General features: G+C 53.5%; 43 non-coding genes across 43 annotated transcripts; 21 read left to right on the top strand and 22 right to left on the bottom strand.

Annotated features, from left to right (window-relative positions):
* The first annotated feature begins 112 nt into the window (after window positions 1-112).
* On the top strand, window positions 113-184 carry TRNAG-UCC (transfer RNA glycine (anticodon UCC)). Its single transcript has one exon. It is a non-coding gene; the product is annotated as a tRNA-Gly (tRNA).
* A 373-nt stretch (window positions 185-557) lies between these two features.
* TRNAN-GUU (transfer RNA asparagine (anticodon GUU)) lies at window positions 558-631 on the bottom strand. The gene has a single exon. It is a non-coding gene; the product is annotated as a tRNA-Asn (tRNA).
* Window positions 632-773: 142 nt separating this feature from the next.
* Window positions 774-859, bottom strand: TRNAY-GUA (transfer RNA tyrosine (anticodon GUA)). The gene is given in 2 exon segments: window positions 774-809; window positions 823-859. It is a non-coding gene; the product is annotated as a tRNA-Tyr (tRNA).
* A 369-nt stretch (window positions 860-1,228) lies between these two features.
* On the top strand, window positions 1,229-1,301 carry TRNAK-CUU (transfer RNA lysine (anticodon CUU)). The gene has a single exon. It is a non-coding gene; the product is annotated as a tRNA-Lys (tRNA).
* Window positions 1,302-1,579: 278 nt separating this feature from the next.
* Window positions 1,580-1,651, top strand: TRNAG-UCC (transfer RNA glycine (anticodon UCC)). Its single transcript has one exon. It is a non-coding gene; the product is annotated as a tRNA-Gly (tRNA).
* A 373-nt stretch (window positions 1,652-2,024) lies between these two features.
* Window positions 2,025-2,098, bottom strand: TRNAN-GUU (transfer RNA asparagine (anticodon GUU)). Its single transcript has one exon. It is a non-coding gene; the product is annotated as a tRNA-Asn (tRNA).
* Window positions 2,099-2,240: 142 nt separating this feature from the next.
* On the bottom strand, window positions 2,241-2,326 carry TRNAY-GUA (transfer RNA tyrosine (anticodon GUA)). The gene is given in 2 exon segments: window positions 2,241-2,276; window positions 2,290-2,326. It is a non-coding gene; the product is annotated as a tRNA-Tyr (tRNA).
* Window positions 2,327-2,695: 369 nt separating this feature from the next.
* Window positions 2,696-2,768, top strand: TRNAK-CUU (transfer RNA lysine (anticodon CUU)). The gene has a single exon. It is a non-coding gene; the product is annotated as a tRNA-Lys (tRNA).
* A 278-nt stretch (window positions 2,769-3,046) lies between these two features.
* TRNAG-UCC (transfer RNA glycine (anticodon UCC)) lies at window positions 3,047-3,118 on the top strand. Its single transcript has one exon. It is a non-coding gene; the product is annotated as a tRNA-Gly (tRNA).
* A 373-nt stretch (window positions 3,119-3,491) lies between these two features.
* On the bottom strand, window positions 3,492-3,565 carry TRNAN-GUU (transfer RNA asparagine (anticodon GUU)). Its single transcript has one exon. It is a non-coding gene; the product is annotated as a tRNA-Asn (tRNA).
* Window positions 3,566-3,707: 142 nt separating this feature from the next.
* TRNAY-GUA (transfer RNA tyrosine (anticodon GUA)) lies at window positions 3,708-3,793 on the bottom strand. The gene is given in 2 exon segments: window positions 3,708-3,743; window positions 3,757-3,793. It is a non-coding gene; the product is annotated as a tRNA-Tyr (tRNA).
* A 369-nt stretch (window positions 3,794-4,162) lies between these two features.
* On the top strand, window positions 4,163-4,235 carry TRNAK-CUU (transfer RNA lysine (anticodon CUU)). Its single transcript has one exon. It is a non-coding gene; the product is annotated as a tRNA-Lys (tRNA).
* A 278-nt stretch (window positions 4,236-4,513) lies between these two features.
* Window positions 4,514-4,585, top strand: TRNAG-UCC (transfer RNA glycine (anticodon UCC)). Its single transcript has one exon. It is a non-coding gene; the product is annotated as a tRNA-Gly (tRNA).
* Window positions 4,586-4,958: 373 nt separating this feature from the next.
* TRNAN-GUU (transfer RNA asparagine (anticodon GUU)) lies at window positions 4,959-5,032 on the bottom strand. The gene has a single exon. It is a non-coding gene; the product is annotated as a tRNA-Asn (tRNA).
* A 142-nt stretch (window positions 5,033-5,174) lies between these two features.
* On the bottom strand, window positions 5,175-5,260 carry TRNAY-GUA (transfer RNA tyrosine (anticodon GUA)). Its single transcript is given in 2 exon segments — window positions 5,175-5,210; window positions 5,224-5,260. It is a non-coding gene; the product is annotated as a tRNA-Tyr (tRNA).
* Window positions 5,261-5,629: 369 nt separating this feature from the next.
* TRNAK-CUU (transfer RNA lysine (anticodon CUU)) lies at window positions 5,630-5,702 on the top strand. The gene has a single exon. It is a non-coding gene; the product is annotated as a tRNA-Lys (tRNA).
* Window positions 5,703-5,980: 278 nt separating this feature from the next.
* Window positions 5,981-6,052, top strand: TRNAG-UCC (transfer RNA glycine (anticodon UCC)). The gene has a single exon. It is a non-coding gene; the product is annotated as a tRNA-Gly (tRNA).
* Window positions 6,053-6,425: 373 nt separating this feature from the next.
* TRNAN-GUU (transfer RNA asparagine (anticodon GUU)) lies at window positions 6,426-6,499 on the bottom strand. The gene has a single exon. It is a non-coding gene; the product is annotated as a tRNA-Asn (tRNA).
* Window positions 6,500-6,641: 142 nt separating this feature from the next.
* Window positions 6,642-6,727, bottom strand: TRNAY-GUA (transfer RNA tyrosine (anticodon GUA)). The gene is given in 2 exon segments: window positions 6,642-6,677; window positions 6,691-6,727. It is a non-coding gene; the product is annotated as a tRNA-Tyr (tRNA).
* A 369-nt stretch (window positions 6,728-7,096) lies between these two features.
* Window positions 7,097-7,169, top strand: TRNAK-CUU (transfer RNA lysine (anticodon CUU)). The gene has a single exon. It is a non-coding gene; the product is annotated as a tRNA-Lys (tRNA).
* Window positions 7,170-7,447: 278 nt separating this feature from the next.
* On the top strand, window positions 7,448-7,519 carry TRNAG-UCC (transfer RNA glycine (anticodon UCC)). The gene has a single exon. It is a non-coding gene; the product is annotated as a tRNA-Gly (tRNA).
* Window positions 7,520-7,892: 373 nt separating this feature from the next.
* TRNAN-GUU (transfer RNA asparagine (anticodon GUU)) lies at window positions 7,893-7,966 on the bottom strand. Its single transcript has one exon. It is a non-coding gene; the product is annotated as a tRNA-Asn (tRNA).
* Window positions 7,967-8,108: 142 nt separating this feature from the next.
* TRNAY-GUA (transfer RNA tyrosine (anticodon GUA)) lies at window positions 8,109-8,194 on the bottom strand. The gene is given in 2 exon segments: window positions 8,109-8,144; window positions 8,158-8,194. It is a non-coding gene; the product is annotated as a tRNA-Tyr (tRNA).
* A 369-nt stretch (window positions 8,195-8,563) lies between these two features.
* TRNAK-CUU (transfer RNA lysine (anticodon CUU)) lies at window positions 8,564-8,636 on the top strand. Its single transcript has one exon. It is a non-coding gene; the product is annotated as a tRNA-Lys (tRNA).
* A 278-nt stretch (window positions 8,637-8,914) lies between these two features.
* Window positions 8,915-8,986, top strand: TRNAG-UCC (transfer RNA glycine (anticodon UCC)). Its single transcript has one exon. It is a non-coding gene; the product is annotated as a tRNA-Gly (tRNA).
* A 373-nt stretch (window positions 8,987-9,359) lies between these two features.
* Window positions 9,360-9,433, bottom strand: TRNAN-GUU (transfer RNA asparagine (anticodon GUU)). The gene has a single exon. It is a non-coding gene; the product is annotated as a tRNA-Asn (tRNA).
* Window positions 9,434-9,575: 142 nt separating this feature from the next.
* TRNAY-GUA (transfer RNA tyrosine (anticodon GUA)) lies at window positions 9,576-9,661 on the bottom strand. The gene is given in 2 exon segments: window positions 9,576-9,611; window positions 9,625-9,661. It is a non-coding gene; the product is annotated as a tRNA-Tyr (tRNA).
* Window positions 9,662-10,030: 369 nt separating this feature from the next.
* Window positions 10,031-10,103, top strand: TRNAK-CUU (transfer RNA lysine (anticodon CUU)). The gene has a single exon. It is a non-coding gene; the product is annotated as a tRNA-Lys (tRNA).
* A 278-nt stretch (window positions 10,104-10,381) lies between these two features.
* TRNAG-UCC (transfer RNA glycine (anticodon UCC)) lies at window positions 10,382-10,453 on the top strand. Its single transcript has one exon. It is a non-coding gene; the product is annotated as a tRNA-Gly (tRNA).
* Window positions 10,454-10,826: 373 nt separating this feature from the next.
* On the bottom strand, window positions 10,827-10,900 carry TRNAN-GUU (transfer RNA asparagine (anticodon GUU)). Its single transcript has one exon. It is a non-coding gene; the product is annotated as a tRNA-Asn (tRNA).
* Window positions 10,901-11,042: 142 nt separating this feature from the next.
* Window positions 11,043-11,128, bottom strand: TRNAY-GUA (transfer RNA tyrosine (anticodon GUA)). The gene is given in 2 exon segments: window positions 11,043-11,078; window positions 11,092-11,128. It is a non-coding gene; the product is annotated as a tRNA-Tyr (tRNA).
* A 369-nt stretch (window positions 11,129-11,497) lies between these two features.
* On the top strand, window positions 11,498-11,570 carry TRNAK-CUU (transfer RNA lysine (anticodon CUU)). The gene has a single exon. It is a non-coding gene; the product is annotated as a tRNA-Lys (tRNA).
* A 278-nt stretch (window positions 11,571-11,848) lies between these two features.
* Window positions 11,849-11,920, top strand: TRNAG-UCC (transfer RNA glycine (anticodon UCC)). Its single transcript has one exon. It is a non-coding gene; the product is annotated as a tRNA-Gly (tRNA).
* A 373-nt stretch (window positions 11,921-12,293) lies between these two features.
* Window positions 12,294-12,367, bottom strand: TRNAN-GUU (transfer RNA asparagine (anticodon GUU)). Its single transcript has one exon. It is a non-coding gene; the product is annotated as a tRNA-Asn (tRNA).
* Window positions 12,368-12,509: 142 nt separating this feature from the next.
* On the bottom strand, window positions 12,510-12,595 carry TRNAY-GUA (transfer RNA tyrosine (anticodon GUA)). The gene is given in 2 exon segments: window positions 12,510-12,545; window positions 12,559-12,595. It is a non-coding gene; the product is annotated as a tRNA-Tyr (tRNA).
* Window positions 12,596-12,964: 369 nt separating this feature from the next.
* On the top strand, window positions 12,965-13,037 carry TRNAK-CUU (transfer RNA lysine (anticodon CUU)). The gene has a single exon. It is a non-coding gene; the product is annotated as a tRNA-Lys (tRNA).
* A 278-nt stretch (window positions 13,038-13,315) lies between these two features.
* On the top strand, window positions 13,316-13,387 carry TRNAG-UCC (transfer RNA glycine (anticodon UCC)). The gene has a single exon. It is a non-coding gene; the product is annotated as a tRNA-Gly (tRNA).
* A 373-nt stretch (window positions 13,388-13,760) lies between these two features.
* On the bottom strand, window positions 13,761-13,834 carry TRNAN-GUU (transfer RNA asparagine (anticodon GUU)). The gene has a single exon. It is a non-coding gene; the product is annotated as a tRNA-Asn (tRNA).
* Window positions 13,835-13,976: 142 nt separating this feature from the next.
* Window positions 13,977-14,062, bottom strand: TRNAY-GUA (transfer RNA tyrosine (anticodon GUA)). Its single transcript is given in 2 exon segments — window positions 13,977-14,012; window positions 14,026-14,062. It is a non-coding gene; the product is annotated as a tRNA-Tyr (tRNA).
* A 369-nt stretch (window positions 14,063-14,431) lies between these two features.
* Window positions 14,432-14,504, top strand: TRNAK-CUU (transfer RNA lysine (anticodon CUU)). Its single transcript has one exon. It is a non-coding gene; the product is annotated as a tRNA-Lys (tRNA).
* A 278-nt stretch (window positions 14,505-14,782) lies between these two features.
* TRNAG-UCC (transfer RNA glycine (anticodon UCC)) lies at window positions 14,783-14,854 on the top strand. Its single transcript has one exon. It is a non-coding gene; the product is annotated as a tRNA-Gly (tRNA).
* A 373-nt stretch (window positions 14,855-15,227) lies between these two features.
* Window positions 15,228-15,301, bottom strand: TRNAN-GUU (transfer RNA asparagine (anticodon GUU)). The gene has a single exon. It is a non-coding gene; the product is annotated as a tRNA-Asn (tRNA).
* Window positions 15,302-15,443: 142 nt separating this feature from the next.
* TRNAY-GUA (transfer RNA tyrosine (anticodon GUA)) lies at window positions 15,444-15,529 on the bottom strand. The gene is given in 2 exon segments: window positions 15,444-15,479; window positions 15,493-15,529. It is a non-coding gene; the product is annotated as a tRNA-Tyr (tRNA).
* Between the last annotated feature and the right edge of the window lie 256 nt (window positions 15,530-15,785).

Below are 15,785 nucleotides of genomic sequence, written 5' to 3'. Positions count from 1 at the left end.
AGCGGTCAATTCGTACAGCAGCAAGTTGACCTTGCGCTGGGGTTTTGTTCTTATCAGCGCCATGTGTGACACTAATTGGATAGAGATAGCAGCAGGTACCCGAGGCATCCGTGCGTTGGTGGTATAGTGGTGAGCATAGCTGCCTTCCAAGCAGTTGACCCGGGTTCGATTCCCGGCCAACGCATTCCCATCCCTTTTTGGCCGCGCAAGGCGGCCCTAAGAAAAGAGCCGAGCGATCCAGGCCCTTGAGGAAAGCTCCTAAGATATCCTGGCTTAGCGACAACTGTGGAGGCTTTCTTCGGCATTCAGAAAAAAGGCTCTGGCCTTAGGCTTTCTTGGACAATCGGCATCTACACATTCCATGGAGTTATCTTCTTCCTGAGCCAAAGAAGTGGCTCGGTCAACTATGGAACATCTTCAACAATCGGCCAGTACATTTGCAAGGGTCTCCAGCCGAACGCTTGTTTGGATGCTCAATTGGCAGTCCTCTGAGGAGAGCCAAGGGACCCGCTTCGTTTTAGCCTTCGGGCCCCACTGAGGTAACGAGAAAACATGAGCGTCCCTGGGTGGGCTTGAACCACCAACCTTTCGGTTAACAGCCGAACGCGCTAACCGATTGCGCCACAGAGACAGCACGCCGAGGGTGGGCGCACCGGCCGAGGGAGACATGCAATATAAGTACAAAGTGGCGAAAAGGCTTGCCCGTGGCACATTTCTCGCGTTAACAGACTGCCTTCCGGTTAAGGGGGAGAGAGGAAGGGTAAAAGAGGGCATCCTTCGAGCCGGAATCGAACCAGCGACCTAAGGATTACTATTTTGACGCTACAGTCCTCCGCTCTACCAGCTGAGCTATCGAAGGGTCCGCCGGTAGGATGTCGCCCGCGACTCCTTGCATTCAAAGCCAGCGCTTTGCGTTAGTCCTTCTACCTTGAGTTATTGGTCGACGCCGCCTCGGCCTGACAGGTCAAATGCCTTGGCAGCTGCTATGTGGGAAAGCTCGGCTTCGCATTTTTGCCCAGAGAGAAAACACCTTCGAAAAACACCTACCGCGTTGGGTTACGAGTCCAAAAATCACTGCAAAAACGGTCATGTACCTCCCTGACAGCAAGTAAGCGCAGGAGTGCTCGGAAGCGCATTGCGTTTATGAAAACAAATTAGGCCGAGCGTTAGCCAAAAAAGTGTTTGGAGTCAGTTGGCAACAAGAGGCCACGAAAGAGGAAGCGTCTTAGCCCGGCTAGCTCAGTCGGTAGAGCATGAGACTCTTAATCTCAGGGTCGTGGGTTCGAGCCCCACGTTGGGCGTATGGCAGTGCAACGTTTTGGCCCAGTGAGTGGCATTTGACGAACTTGGTAGATCTCAGTATCTCCGGCTCGTTCTTGCGCACCGCACAGTCCCGACCCGACGAGACCCACTGGCCTCTCCTCCATTCTCTCTACAAACGAGGAAATGTTTCGAGCTTATCTTTCTAGCGGTCAATTCGTACAGCAGCAAGTTGACCTTGCGCTGGGGTTTTGTTCTTATCAGCGCCATGTGTGACACTAATTGGATAGAGATAGCAGCAGGTACCCGAGGCATCCGTGCGTTGGTGGTATAGTGGTGAGCATAGCTGCCTTCCAAGCAGTTGACCCGGGTTCGATTCCCGGCCAACGCATTCCCATCCCTTTTTGGCCGCGCAAGGTGGCCCTAAGAAAAGAGCCGAGCGATCCAGGCCCTTGAGGAAAGCTCCTAAGATATCCTGGCTTAGCGACAACTGTGGAGGCTTTCTTCGGCATTCAGAAAAAAGGCTCTGGCCTTAGGCTTTCTTGGACAATCGGCATCTACACATTCCATGGAGTTATCTTCTTCCTGAGCCAAAGAAGTGGCTCGGTCAACTATGGAACATCTTCAACAATCGGCCAGTACATTTGCAAGGGTCTCCAGCCGAACGCTTGTTTGGATGCTCAATTGGCAGTCCTCTGAGGAGAGCCAAGGGACCCGCTTCGTTTTAGCCTTCGGGCCCCACTGAGGTAACGAGAAAACATGAGCGTCCCTGGGTGGGCTTGAACCACCAACCTTTCGGTTAACAGCCGAACGCGCTAACCGATTGCGCCACAGAGACAGCACGCCGAGGGTGGGCGCACCGGCCGAGGGAGACATGCAATATAAGTACAAAGTGGCGAAAAGGCTTGCCCGTGGCACATTTCTCGCGTTAACAGACTGCCTTCCGGTTAAGGGGGAGAGAGGAAGGGTAAAAGAGGGCATCCTTCGAGCCGGAATCGAACCAGCGACCTAAGGATTACTATTTTGACGCTACAGTCCTCCGCTCTACCAGCTGAGCTATCGAAGGGTCCGCCGGTAGGATGTCGCCCGCGACTCCTTGCATTCAAAGCCAGCGCTTTGCGTTAGTCCTTCTACCTTGAGTTATTGGTCGACGCCGCCTCGGCCTGACAGGTCAAATGCCTTGGCAGCTGCTATGTGGGAAAGCTCGGCTTCGCATTTTTGCCCAGAGAGAAAACACCTTCGAAAAACACCTACCGCGTTGGGTTACGAGTCCAAAAATCACTGCAAAAACGGTCATGTACCTCCCTGACAGCAAGTAAGCGCAGGAGTGCTCGGAAGCGCATTGCGTTTATGAAAACAAATTAGGCCGAGCGTTAGCCAAAAAAGTGTTTGGAGTCAGTTGGCAACAAGAGGCCACGAAAGAGGAAGCGTCTTAGCCCGGCTAGCTCAGTCGGTAGAGCATGAGACTCTTAATCTCAGGGTCGTGGGTTCGAGCCCCACGTTGGGCGTATGGCAGTGCAACGTTTTGGCCCAGTGAGTGGCATTTGACGAACTTGGTAGATCTCAGTATCTCCGGCTCGTTCTTGCGCACCGCACAGTCCCGACCCGACGAGACCCACTGGCCTCTCCTCCATTCTCTCTACAAACGAGGAAATGTTTCGAGCTTATCTTTCTAGCGGTCAATTCGTACAGCAGCAAGTTGACCTTGCGCTGGGGTTTTGTTCTTATCAGCGCCATGTGTGACACTAATTGGATAGAGATAGCAGCAGGTACCCGAGGCATCCGTGCGTTGGTGGTATAGTGGTGAGCATAGCTGCCTTCCAAGCAGTTGACCCGGGTTCGATTCCCGGCCAACGCATTCCCATCCCTTTTTGGCCGCGCAAGGCGGCCCTAAGAAAAGAGCCGAGCGATCCAGGCCCTTGAGGAAAGCTCCTAAGATATCCTGGCTTAGCGACAACTGTGGAGGCTTTCTTCGGCATTCAGAAAAAAGGCTCTGGCCTTAGGCTTTCTTGGACAATCGGCATCTACACATTCCATGGAGTTATCTTCTTCCTGAGCCAAAGAAGTGGCTCGGTCAACTATGGAACATCTTCAACAATCGGCCAGTACATTTGCAAGGGTCTCCAGCCGAACGCTTGTTTGGATGCTCAATTGGCAGTCCTCTGAGGAGAGCCAAGGGACCCGCTTCGTTTTAGCCTTCGGGCCCCACTGAGGTAACGAGAAAACATGAGCGTCCCTGGGTGGGCTTGAACCACCAACCTTTCGGTTAACAGCCGAACGCGCTAACCGATTGCGCCACAGAGACAGCACGCCGAGGGTGGGCGCACCGGCCGAGGGAGACATGCAATATAAGTACAAAGTGGCGAAAAGGCTTGCCCGTGGCACATTTCTCGCGTTAACAGACTGCCTTCCGGTTAAGGGGGAGAGAGGAAGGGTAAAAGAGGGCATCCTTCGAGCCGGAATCGAACCAGCGACCTAAGGATTACTATTTTGACGCTACAGTCCTCCGCTCTACCAGCTGAGCTATCGAAGGGTCCGCCGGTAGGATGTCGCCCGCGACTCCTTGCATTCAAAGCCAGCGCTTTGCGTTAGTCCTTCTACCTTGAGTTATTGGTCGACGCCGCCTCGGCCTGACAGGTCAAATGCCTTGGCAGCTGCTATGTGGGAAAGCTCGGCTTCGCATTTTTGCCCAGAGAGAAAACACCTTCGAAAAACACCTACCGCGTTGGGTTACGAGTCCAAAAATCACTGCAAAAACGGTCATGTACCTCCCTGACAGCAAGTAAGCGCAGGAGTGCTCGGAAGCGCATTGCGTTTATGAAAACAAATTAGGCCGAGCGTTAGCCAAAAAAGTGTTTGGAGTCAGTTGGCAACAAGAGGCCACGAAAGAGGAAGCGTCTTAGCCCGGCTAGCTCAGTCGGTAGAGCATGAGACTCTTAATCTCAGGGTCGTGGGTTCGAGCCCCACGTTGGGCGTATGGCAGTGCAACGTTTTGGCCCAGTGAGTGGCATTTGACGAACTTGGTAGATCTCAGTATCTCCGGCTCGTTCTTGCGCACCGCACAGTCCCGACCCGACGAGACCCACTGGCCTCTCCTCCATTCTCTCTACAAACGAGGAAATGTTTCGAGCTTATCTTTCTAGCGGTCAATTCGTACAGCAGCAAGTTGACCTTGCGCTGGGGTTTTGTTCTTATCAGCGCCATGTGTGACACTAATTGGATAGAGATAGCAGCAGGTACCCGAGGCATCCGTGCGTTGGTGGTATAGTGGTGAGCATAGCTGCCTTCCAAGCAGTTGACCCGGGTTCGATTCCCGGCCAACGCATTCCCATCCCTTTTTGGCCGCGCAAGGCGGCCCTAAGAAAAGAGCCGAGCGATCCAGGCCCTTGAGGAAAGCTCCTAAGATATCCTGGCTTAGCGACAACTGTGGAGGCTTTCTTCGGCATTCAGAAAAAAGGCTCTGGCCTTAGGCTTTCTTGGACAATCGGCATCTACACATTCCATGGAGTTATCTTCTTCCTGAGCCAAAGAAGTGGCTCGGTCAACTATGGAACATCTTCAACAATCGGCCAGTACATTTGCAAGGGTCTCCAGCCGAACGCTTGTTTGGATGCTCAATTGGCAGTCCTCTGAGGAGAGCCAAGGGACCCGCTTCGTTTTAGCCTTCGGGCCCCACTGAGGTAACGAGAAAACATGAGCGTCCCTGGGTGGGCTTGAACCACCAACCTTTCGGTTAACAGCCGAACGCGCTAACCGATTGCGCCACAGAGACAGCACGCCGAGGGTGGGCGCACCGGCCGAGGGAGACATGCAATATAAGTACAAAGTGGCGAAAAGGCTTGCCCGTGGCACATTTCTCGCGTTAACAGACTGCCTTCCGGTTAAGGGGGAGAGAGGAAGGGTAAAAGAGGGCATCCTTCGAGCCGGAATCGAACCAGCGACCTAAGGATTACTATTTTGACGCTACAGTCCTCCGCTCTACCAGCTGAGCTATCGAAGGGTCCGCCGGTAGGATGTCGCCCGCGACTCCTTGCATTCAAAGCCAGCGCTTTGCGTTAGTCCTTCTACCTTGAGTTATTGGTCGACGCCGCCTCGGCCTGACAGGTCAAATGCCTTGGCAGCTGCTATGTGGGAAAGCTCGGCTTCGCATTTTTGCCCAGAGAGAAAACACCTTCGAAAAACACCTACCGCGTTGGGTTACGAGTCCAAAAATCACTGCAAAAACGGTCATGTACCTCCCTGACAGCAAGTAAGCGCAGGAGTGCTCGGAAGCGCATTGCGTTTATGAAAACAAATTAGGCCGAGCGTTAGCCAAAAAAGTGTTTGGAGTCAGTTGGCAACAAGAGGCCACGAAAGAGGAAGCGTCTTAGCCCGGCTAGCTCAGTCGGTAGAGCATGAGACTCTTAATCTCAGGGTCGTGGGTTCGAGCCCCACGTTGGGCGTATGGCAGTGCAACGTTTTGGCCCAGTGAGTGGCATTTGACGAACTTGGTAGATCTCAGTATCTCCGGCTCGTTCTTGCGCACCGCACAGTCCCGACCCGACGAGACCCACTGGCCTCTCCTCCATTCTCTCTACAAACGAGGAAATGTTTCGAGCTTATCTTTCTAGCGGTCAATTCGTACAGCAGCAAGTTGACCTTGCGCTGGGGTTTTGTTCTTATCAGCGCCATGTGTGACACTAATTGGATAGAGATAGCAGCAGGTACCCGAGGCATCCGTGCGTTGGTGGTATAGTGGTGAGCATAGCTGCCTTCCAAGCAGTTGACCCGGGTTCGATTCCCGGCCAACGCATTCCCATCCCTTTTTGGCCGCGCAAGGCGGCCCTAAGAAAAGAGCCGAGCGATCCAGGCCCTTGAGGAAAGCTCCTAAGATATCCTGGCTTAGCGACAACTGTGGAGGCTTTCTTCGGCATTCAGAAAAAAGGCTCTGGCCTTAGGCTTTCTTGGACAATCGGCATCTACACATTCCATGGAGTTATCTTCTTCCTGAGCCAAAGAAGTGGCTCGGTCAACTATGGAACATCTTCAACAATCGGCCAGTACATTTGCAAGGGTCTCCAGCCGAACGCTTGTTTGGATGCTCAATTGGCAGTCCTCTGAGGAGAGCCAAGGGACCCGCTTCGTTTTAGCCTTCGGGCCCCACTGAGGTAACGAGAAAACATGAGCGTCCCTGGGTGGGCTTGAACCACCAACCTTTCGGTTAACAGCCGAACGCGCTAACCGATTGCGCCACAGAGACAGCACGCCGAGGGTGGGCGCACCGGCCGAGGGAGACATGCAATATAAGTACAAAGTGGCGAAAAGGCTTGCCCGTGGCACATTTCTCGCGTTAACAGACTGCCTTCCGGTTAAGGGGGAGAGAGGAAGGGTAAAAGAGGGCATCCTTCGAGCCGGAATCGAACCAGCGACCTAAGGATTACTATTTTGACGCTACAGTCCTCCGCTCTACCAGCTGAGCTATCGAAGGGTCCGCCGGTAGGATGTCGCCCGCGACTCCTTGCATTCAAAGCCAGCGCTTTGCGTTAGTCCTTCTACCTTGAGTTATTGGTCGACGCCGCCTCGGCCTGACAGGTCAAATGCCTTGGCAGCTGCTATGTGGGAAAGCTCGGCTTCGCATTTTTGCCCAGAGAGAAAACACCTTCGAAAAACACCTACCGCGTTGGGTTACGAGTCCAAAAATCACTGCAAAAACGGTCATGTACCTCCCTGACAGCAAGTAAGCGCAGGAGTGCTCGGAAGCGCATTGCGTTTATGAAAACAAATTAGGCCGAGCGTTAGCCAAAAAAGTGTTTGGAGTCAGTTGGCAACAAGAGGCCACGAAAGAGGAAGCGTCTTAGCCCGGCTAGCTCAGTCGGTAGAGCATGAGACTCTTAATCTCAGGGTCGTGGGTTCGAGCCCCACGTTGGGCGTATGGCAGTGCAACGTTTTGGCCCAGTGAGTGGCATTTGACGAACTTGGTAGATCTCAGTATCTCCGGCTCGTTCTTGCGCACCGCACAGTCCCGACCCGACGAGACCCACTGGCCTCTCCTCCATTCTCTCTACAAACGAGGAAATGTTTCGAGCTTATCTTTCTAGCGGTCAATTCGTACAGCAGCAAGTTGACCTTGCGCTGGGGTTTTGTTCTTATCAGCGCCATGTGTGACACTAATTGGATAGAGATAGCAGCAGGTACCCGAGGCATCCGTGCGTTGGTGGTATAGTGGTGAGCATAGCTGCCTTCCAAGCAGTTGACCCGGGTTCGATTCCCGGCCAACGCATTCCCATCCCTTTTTGGCCGCGCAAGGCGGCCCTAAGAAAAGAGCCGAGCGATCCAGGCCCTTGAGGAAAGCTCCTAAGATATCCTGGCTTAGCGACAACTGTGGAGGCTTTCTTCGGCATTCAGAAAAAAGGCTCTGGCCTTAGGCTTTCTTGGACAATCGGCATCTACACATTCCATGGAGTTATCTTCTTCCTGAGCCAAAGAAGTGGCTCGGTCAACTATGGAACATCTTCAACAATCGGCCAGTACATTTGCAAGGGTCTCCAGCCGAACGCTTGTTTGGATGCTCAATTGGCAGTCCTCTGAGGAGAGCCAAGGGACCCGCTTCGTTTTAGCCTTCGGGCCCCACTGAGGTAACGAGAAAACATGAGCGTCCCTGGGTGGGCTTGAACCACCAACCTTTCGGTTAACAGCCGAACGCGCTAACCGATTGCGCCACAGAGACAGCACGCCGAGGGTGGGCGCACCGGCCGAGGGAGACATGCAATATAAGTACAAAGTGGCGAAAAGGCTTGCCCGTGGCACATTTCTCGCGTTAACAGACTGCCTTCCGGTTAAGGGGGAGAGAGGAAGGGTAAAAGAGGGCATCCTTCGAGCCGGAATCGAACCAGCGACCTAAGGATTACTATTTTGACGCTACAGTCCTCCGCTCTACCAGCTGAGCTATCGAAGGGTCCGCCGGTAGGATGTCGCCCGCGACTCCTTGCATTCAAAGCCAGCGCTTTGCGTTAGTCCTTCTACCTTGAGTTATTGGTCGACGCCGCCTCGGCCTGACAGGTCAAATGCCTTGGCAGCTGCTATGTGGGAAAGCTCGGCTTCGCATTTTTGCCCAGAGAGAAAACACCTTCGAAAAACACCTACCGCGTTGGGTTACGAGTCCAAAAATCACTGCAAAAACGGTCATGTACCTCCCTGACAGCAAGTAAGCGCAGGAGTGCTCGGAAGCGCATTGCGTTTATGAAAACAAATTAGGCCGAGCGTTAGCCAAAAAAGTGTTTGGAGTCAGTTGGCAACAAGAGGCCACGAAAGAGGAAGCGTCTTAGCCCGGCTAGCTCAGTCGGTAGAGCATGAGACTCTTAATCTCAGGGTCGTGGGTTCGAGCCCCACGTTGGGCGTATGGCAGTGCAACGTTTTGGCCCAGTGAGTGGCATTTGACGAACTTGGTAGATCTCAGTATCTCCGGCTCGTTCTTGCGCACCGCACAGTCCCGACCCGACGAGACCCACTGGCCTCTCCTCCATTCTCTCTACAAACGAGGAAATGTTTCGAGCTTATCTTTCTAGCGGTCAATTCGTACAGCAGCAAGTTGACCTTGCGCTGGGGTTTTGTTCTTATCAGCGCCATGTGTGACACTAATTGGATAGAGATAGCAGCAGGTACCCGAGGCATCCGTGCGTTGGTGGTATAGTGGTGAGCATAGCTGCCTTCCAAGCAGTTGACCCGGGTTCGATTCCCGGCCAACGCATTCCCATCCCTTTTTGGCCGCGCAAGGCGGCCCTAAGAAAAGAGCCGAGCGATCCAGGCCCTTGAGGAAAGCTCCTAAGATATCCTGGCTTAGCGACAACTGTGGAGGCTTTCTTCGGCATTCAGAAAAAAGGCTCTGGCCTTAGGCTTTCTTGGACAATCGGCATCTACACATTCCATGGAGTTATCTTCTTCCTGAGCCAAAGAAGTGGCTCGGTCAACTATGGAACATCTTCAACAATCGGCCAGTACATTTGCAAGGGTCTCCAGCCGAACGCTTGTTTGGATGCTCAATTGGCAGTCCTCTGAGGAGAGCCAAGGGACCCGCTTCGTTTTAGCCTTCGGGCCCCACTGAGGTAACGAGAAAACATGAGCGTCCCTGGGTGGGCTTGAACCACCAACCTTTCGGTTAACAGCCGAACGCGCTAACCGATTGCGCCACAGAGACAGCACGCCGAGGGTGGGCGCACCGGCCGAGGGAGACATGCAATATAAGTACAAAGTGGCGAAAAGGCTTGCCCGTGGCACATTTCTCGCGTTAACAGACTGCCTTCCGGTTAAGGGGGAGAGAGGAAGGGTAAAAGAGGGCATCCTTCGAGCCGGAATCGAACCAGCGACCTAAGGATTACTATTTTGACGCTACAGTCCTCCGCTCTACCAGCTGAGCTATCGAAGGGTCCGCCGGTAGGATGTCGCCCGCGACTCCTTGCATTCAAAGCCAGCGCTTTGCGTTAGTCCTTCTACCTTGAGTTATTGGTCGACGCCGCCTCGGCCTGACAGGTCAAATGCCTTGGCAGCTGCTATGTGGGAAAGCTCGGCTTCGCATTTTTGCCCAGAGAGAAAACACCTTCGAAAAACACCTACCGCGTTGGGTTACGAGTCCAAAAATCACTGCAAAAACGGTCATGTACCTCCCTGACAGCAAGTAAGCGCAGGAGTGCTCGGAAGCGCATTGCGTTTATGAAAACAAATTAGGCCGAGCGTTAGCCAAAAAAGTGTTTGGAGTCAGTTGGCAACAAGAGGCCACGAAAGAGGAAGCGTCTTAGCCCGGCTAGCTCAGTCGGTAGAGCATGAGACTCTTAATCTCAGGGTCGTGGGTTCGAGCCCCACGTTGGGCGTATGGCAGTGCAACGTTTTGGCCCAGTGAGTGGCATTTGACGAACTTGGTAGATCTCAGTATCTCCGGCTCGTTCTTGCGCACCGCACAGTCCCGACCCGACGAGACCCACTGGCCTCTCCTCCATTCTCTCTACAAACGAGGAAATGTTTCGAGCTTATCTTTCTAGCGGTCAATTCGTACAGCAGCAAGTTGACCTTGCGCTGGGGTTTTGTTCTTATCAGCGCCATGTGTGACACTAATTGGATAGAGATAGCAGCAGGTACCCGAGGCATCCGTGCGTTGGTGGTATAGTGGTGAGCATAGCTGCCTTCCAAGCAGTTGACCCGGGTTCGATTCCCGGCCAACGCATTCCCATCCCTTTTTGGCCGCGCAAGGCGGCCCTAAGAAAAGAGCCGAGCGATCCAGGCCCTTGAGGAAAGCTCCTAAGATATCCTGGCTTAGCGACAACTGTGGAGGCTTTCTTCGGCATTCAGAAAAAAGGCTCTGGCCTTAGGCTTTCTTGGACAATCGGCATCTACACATTCCATGGAGTTATCTTCTTCCTGAGCCAAAGAAGTGGCTCGGTCAACTATGGAACATCTTCAACAATCGGCCAGTACATTTGCAAGGGTCTCCAGCCGAACGCTTGTTTGGATGCTCAATTGGCAGTCCTCTGAGGAGAGCCAAGGGACCCGCTTCGTTTTAGCCTTCGGGCCCCACTGAGGTAACGAGAAAACATGAGCGTCCCTGGGTGGGCTTGAACCACCAACCTTTCGGTTAACAGCCGAACGCGCTAACCGATTGCGCCACAGAGACAGCACGCCGAGGGTGGGCGCACCGGCCGAGGGAGACATGCAATATAAGTACAAAGTGGCGAAAAGGCTTGCCCGTGGCACATTTCTCGCGTTAACAGACTGCCTTCCGGTTAAGGGGGAGGGAGGAAGGGTAAAAGAGGGCATCCTTCGAGCCGGAATCGAACCAGCGACCTAAGGATTACTATTTTGACGCTACAGTCCTCCGCTCTACCAGCTGAGCTATCGAAGGGTCCGCCGGTAGGATGTCGCCCGCGACTCCTTGCATTCAAAGCCAGCGCTTTGCGTTAGTCCTTCTACCTTGAGTTATTGGTCGACGCCGCCTCGGCCTGACAGGTCAAATGCCTTGGCAGCTGCTATGTGGGAAAGCTCGGCTTCGCATTTTTGCCCAGAGAGAAAACACCTTCGAAAAACACCTACCGCGTTGGGTTACGAGTCCAAAAATCACTGCAAAAACGGTCATGTACCTCCCTGACAGCAAGTAAGCGCAGGAGTGCTCGGAAGCGCATTGCGTTTATGAAAACAAATTAGGCCGAGCGTTAGCCAAAAAAGTGTTTGGAGTCAGTTGGCAACAAGAGGCCACGAAAGAGGAAGCGTCTTAGCCCGGCTAGCTCAGTCGGTAGAGCATGAGACTCTTAATCTCAGGGTCGTGGGTTCGAGCCCCACGTTGGGCGTATGGCAGTGCAACGTTTTGGCCCAGTGAGTGGCATTTGACGAACTTGGTAGATCTCAGTATCTCCGGCTCGTTCTTGCGCACCGCACAGTCCCGACCCGACGAGACCCACTGGCCTCTCCTCCATTCTCTCTACAAACGAGGAAATGTTTCGAGCTTATCTTTCTAGCGGTCAATTCGTACAGCAGCAAGTTGACCTTGCGCTGGGGTTTTGTTCTTATCAGCGCCATGTGTGACACTAATTGGATAGAGATAGCAGCAGGTACCCGAGGCATCCGTGCGTTGGTGGTATAGTGGTGAGCATAGCTGCCTTCCAAGCAGTTGACCCGGGTTCGATTCCCGGCCAACGCATTCCCATCCCTTTTTGGCCGCGCAAGGCGGCCCTAAGAAAAGAGCCGAGCGATCCAGGCCCTTGAGGAAAGCTCCTAAGATATCCTGGCTTAGCGACAACTGTGGAGGCTTTCTTCGGCATTCAGAAAAAAGGCTCTGGCCTTAGGCTTTCTTGGACAATCGGCATCTACACATTCCATGGAGTTATCTTCTTCCTGAGCCAAAGAAGTGGCTCGGTCAACTATGGAACATCTTCAACAATCGGCCAGTACATTTGCAAGGGTCTCCAGCCGAACGCTTGTTTGGATGCTCAATTGGCAGTCCTCTGAGGAGAGCCAAGGGACCCGCTTCGTTTTAGCCTTCGGGCCCCACTGAGGTAACGAGAAAACATGAGCGTCCCTGGGTGGGCTTGAACCACCAACCTTTCGGTTAACAGCCGAACGCGCTAACCGATTGCGCCACAGAGACAGCACGCCGAGGGTGGGCGCACCGGCCGAGGGAGACATGCAATATAAGTACAAAGTGGCGAAAAGGCTTGCCCGTGGCACATTTCTCGCGTTAACAGACTGCCTTCCGGTTAAGGGGGAGAGAGGAAGGGTAAAAGAGGGCATCCTTCGAGCCGGAATCGAACCAGCGACCTAAGGATTACTATTTTGACGCTACAGTCCTCCGCTCTACCAGCTGAGCTATCGAAGGGTCCGCCGGTAGGATGTCGCCCGCGACTCCTTGCATTCAAAGCCAGCGCTTTGCGTTAGTCCTTCTACCTTGAGTTATTGGTCGACGCCGCCTCGGCCTGACAGGTCAAATGCCTTGGCAGCTGCTATGTGGGAAAGCTCGGCTTCGCATTTTTGCCCAGAGAGAAAACACCTTCGAAAAACACCTACCGCGTTGGGTTACGAGTCCAAAAATCACTGCAAAAACGGTCATGTACCTCCCTGACAGCAAGTAAGCGCAGGAGTGCTCGGAAGCGCATTGCGTTTATGAAAACAAATTAGGCCGAGCGTTAGCCAAAAAAGTGTTTGGAGTCAGTTGGCAACAAGAGGCCACGAAAGAGGAAGCGTCTTAGCCCGGCTAGCTCAGTCGGTAGAGCATGAGACTCTTAATCTCAGGGTCGTGGGTTCGAGCCCCACGTTGGGCGTATGGCAGTGCAACGTTTTGGCCCAGTGAGTGGCATTTGACGAACTTGGTAGATCTCAGTATCTCCGGCTCGTTCTTGCGCACCGCACAGTCCCGACCCGACGAGACCCACTGGCCTCTCCTCCATTCTCTCTACAAACGAGGAAATGTTTCGAGCTTATCTTTCTAGCGGTCAATTCGTACAGCAGCAAGTTGACCTTGCGCTGGGGTTTTGTTCTTATCAGCGCCATGTGTGACACTAATTGGATAGAGATAGCAGCAGGTACCCGAGGCATCCGTGCGTTGGTGGTATAGTGGTGAGCATAGCTGCCTTCCAAGCAGTTGACCCGGGTTCGATTCCCGGCCAACGCATTCCCATCCCTTTTTGGCCGCGCAAGGCGGCCCTAAGAAAAGAGCCGAGCGATCCAGGCCCTTGAGGAAAGCTCCTAAGATATCCTGGCTTAGCGACAACTGTGGAGGCTTTCTTCGGCATTCAGAAAAAAGGCTCTGGCCTTAGGCTTTCTTGGACAATCGGCATCTACACATTCCATGGAGTTATCTTCTTCCTGAGCCAAAGAAGTGGCTCGGTCAACTATGGAACATCTTCAACAATCGGCCAGTACATTTGCAAGGGTCTCCAGCCGAACGCTTGTTTGGATGCTCAATTGGCAGTCCTCTGAGGAGAGCCAAGGGACCCGCTTCGTTTTAGCCTTCGGGCCCCACTGAGGTAACGAGAAAACATGAGCGTCCCTGGGTGGGCTTGAACCACCAACCTTTCGGTTAACAGCCGAACGCGCTAACCGATTGCGCCACAGAGACAGCACGCCGAGGGTGGGCGCACCGGCCGAGGGAGACATGCAATATAAGTACAAAGTGGCGAAAAGGCTTGCCCGTGGCACATTTCTCGCGTTAACAGACTGCCTTCCGGTTAAGGGGGAGAGAGGAAGGGTAAAAGAGGGCATCCTTCGAGCCGGAATCGAACCAGCGACCTAAGGATTACTATTTTGACGCTACAGTCCTCCGCTCTACCAGCTGAGCTATCGAAGGGTCCGCCGGTAGGATGTCGCCCGCGACTCCTTGCATTCAAAGCCAGCGCTTTGCGTTAGTCCTTCTACCTTGAGTTATTGGTCGACGCCGCCTCGGCCTGACAGGTCAAATGCCTTGGCAGCTGCTATGTGGGAAAGCTCGGCTTCGCATTTTTGCCCAGAGAGAAAACACCTTCGAAAAACACCTACCGCGTTGGGTTACGAGTCCAAAAATCACTGCAAAAACGGTCATGTACCTCCCTGACAGCAAGTAAGCGCAGGAGTGCTCGGAAGCGCATTGCGTTTATGAAAACAAATTAGGCCGAGCGTTAGCCAAAAAAGTGTTTGGAGTCAGTTGGCAACAAGAGGCCACGAAAGAGGAAGCGTCTTAGCCCGGCTAGCTCAGTCGGTAGAGCATGAGACTCTTAATCTCAGGGTCGTGGGTTCGAGCCCCACGTTGGGCGTATGGCAGTGCAACGTTTTGGCCCAGTGAGTGGCATTTGACGAACTTGGTAGATCTCAGTATCTCCGGCTCGTTCTTGCGCACCGCACAGTCCCGACCCGACGAGACCCACTGGCCTCTCCTCCATTCTCTCTACAAACGAGGAAATGTTTCGAGCTTATCTTTCTAGCGGTCAATTCGTACAGCAGCAAGTTGACCTTGCGCTGGGGTTTTGTTCTTATCAGCGCCATGTGTGACACTAATTGGATAGAGATAGCAGCAGGTACCCGAGGCATCCGTGCGTTGGTGGTATAGTGGTGAGCATAGCTGCCTTCCAAGCAGTTGACCCGTGTTCGATTCCCGGCCAACGCATTCCCATCCCTTTTTGGCCGCGCAAGGCGGCCCTAAGAAAAGAGCCGAGCGATCCAGGCCCTTGAGGAAAGCTCCTAAGATATCCTGGCTTAGCGACAACTGTGGAGGCTTTCTTCGGCATTCAGAAAAAAGGCTCTGGCCTTAGGCTTTCTTGGACAATCGGCATCTACACATTCCATGGAGTTATCTTCTTCCTGAGCCAAAGAAGTGGCTCGGTCAACTATGGAACATCTTCAACAATCGGCCAGTACATTTGCAAGGGTCTCCAGCCGAACGCTTGTTTGGATGCTCAATTGGCAGTCCTCTGAGGAGAGCCAAGGGACCCGCTTCGTTTTAGCCTTCGGGCCCCACTGAGGTAACGAGAAAACATGAGCGTCCCTGGGTGGGCTTGAACCACCAACCTTTCGGTTAACAGCCGAACGCGCTAACCGATTGCGCCACAGAGACAGCACGCCGAGGGTGGGCGCACCGGCCGAGGGAGACATGCAATATAAGTACAAAGTGGCGAAAAGGCTTGCCCATGGCACATTTCTCGCGTTAACAGACTGCCTTCCGGTTAAGGGGGAGAGAGGAAGGGTAAAAGAGGGCATCCTTCGAGCCGGAATCGAACCAGCGACCTAAGGATTACTATTTTGACGCTACAGTCCTCCGCTCTACCAGCTGAGCTATCGAAGGGTCCGCCGGTAGGATGTCGCCCGCGACTCCTTGCATTCAAAGCCAGCGCTTTGCGTTAGTCCTTCTACCTTGAGTTATTGGTCGACGCCGCCTCGGCCTGACAGGTCAAATGCCTTGGCAGCTGCTATGTGGGAAAGCTCGGCTTCGCATTTTTGCCCAGAGAGAAAACACCTTCGAAAAACACCTACCGCGTTGGGTTACGAGTCCAAAAATCACTGCAAAAACGGTCATGTACCTCCCTGACAGCAAGTAAGCG

This window comes from Lithobates pipiens, unplaced genomic scaffold (assembly GCF_037356315.1).
Source record: "Lithobates pipiens isolate NorthernLeopardFrog02 unplaced genomic scaffold, aLitPip1_a1.2 Scaffold_18, whole genome shotgun sequence".
NCBI lineage: Eukaryota > Metazoa > Chordata > Amphibia > Anura > Ranidae > Lithobates > Lithobates pipiens.
This window is presented reverse-complemented; position numbering and strand designations above follow the sequence as displayed.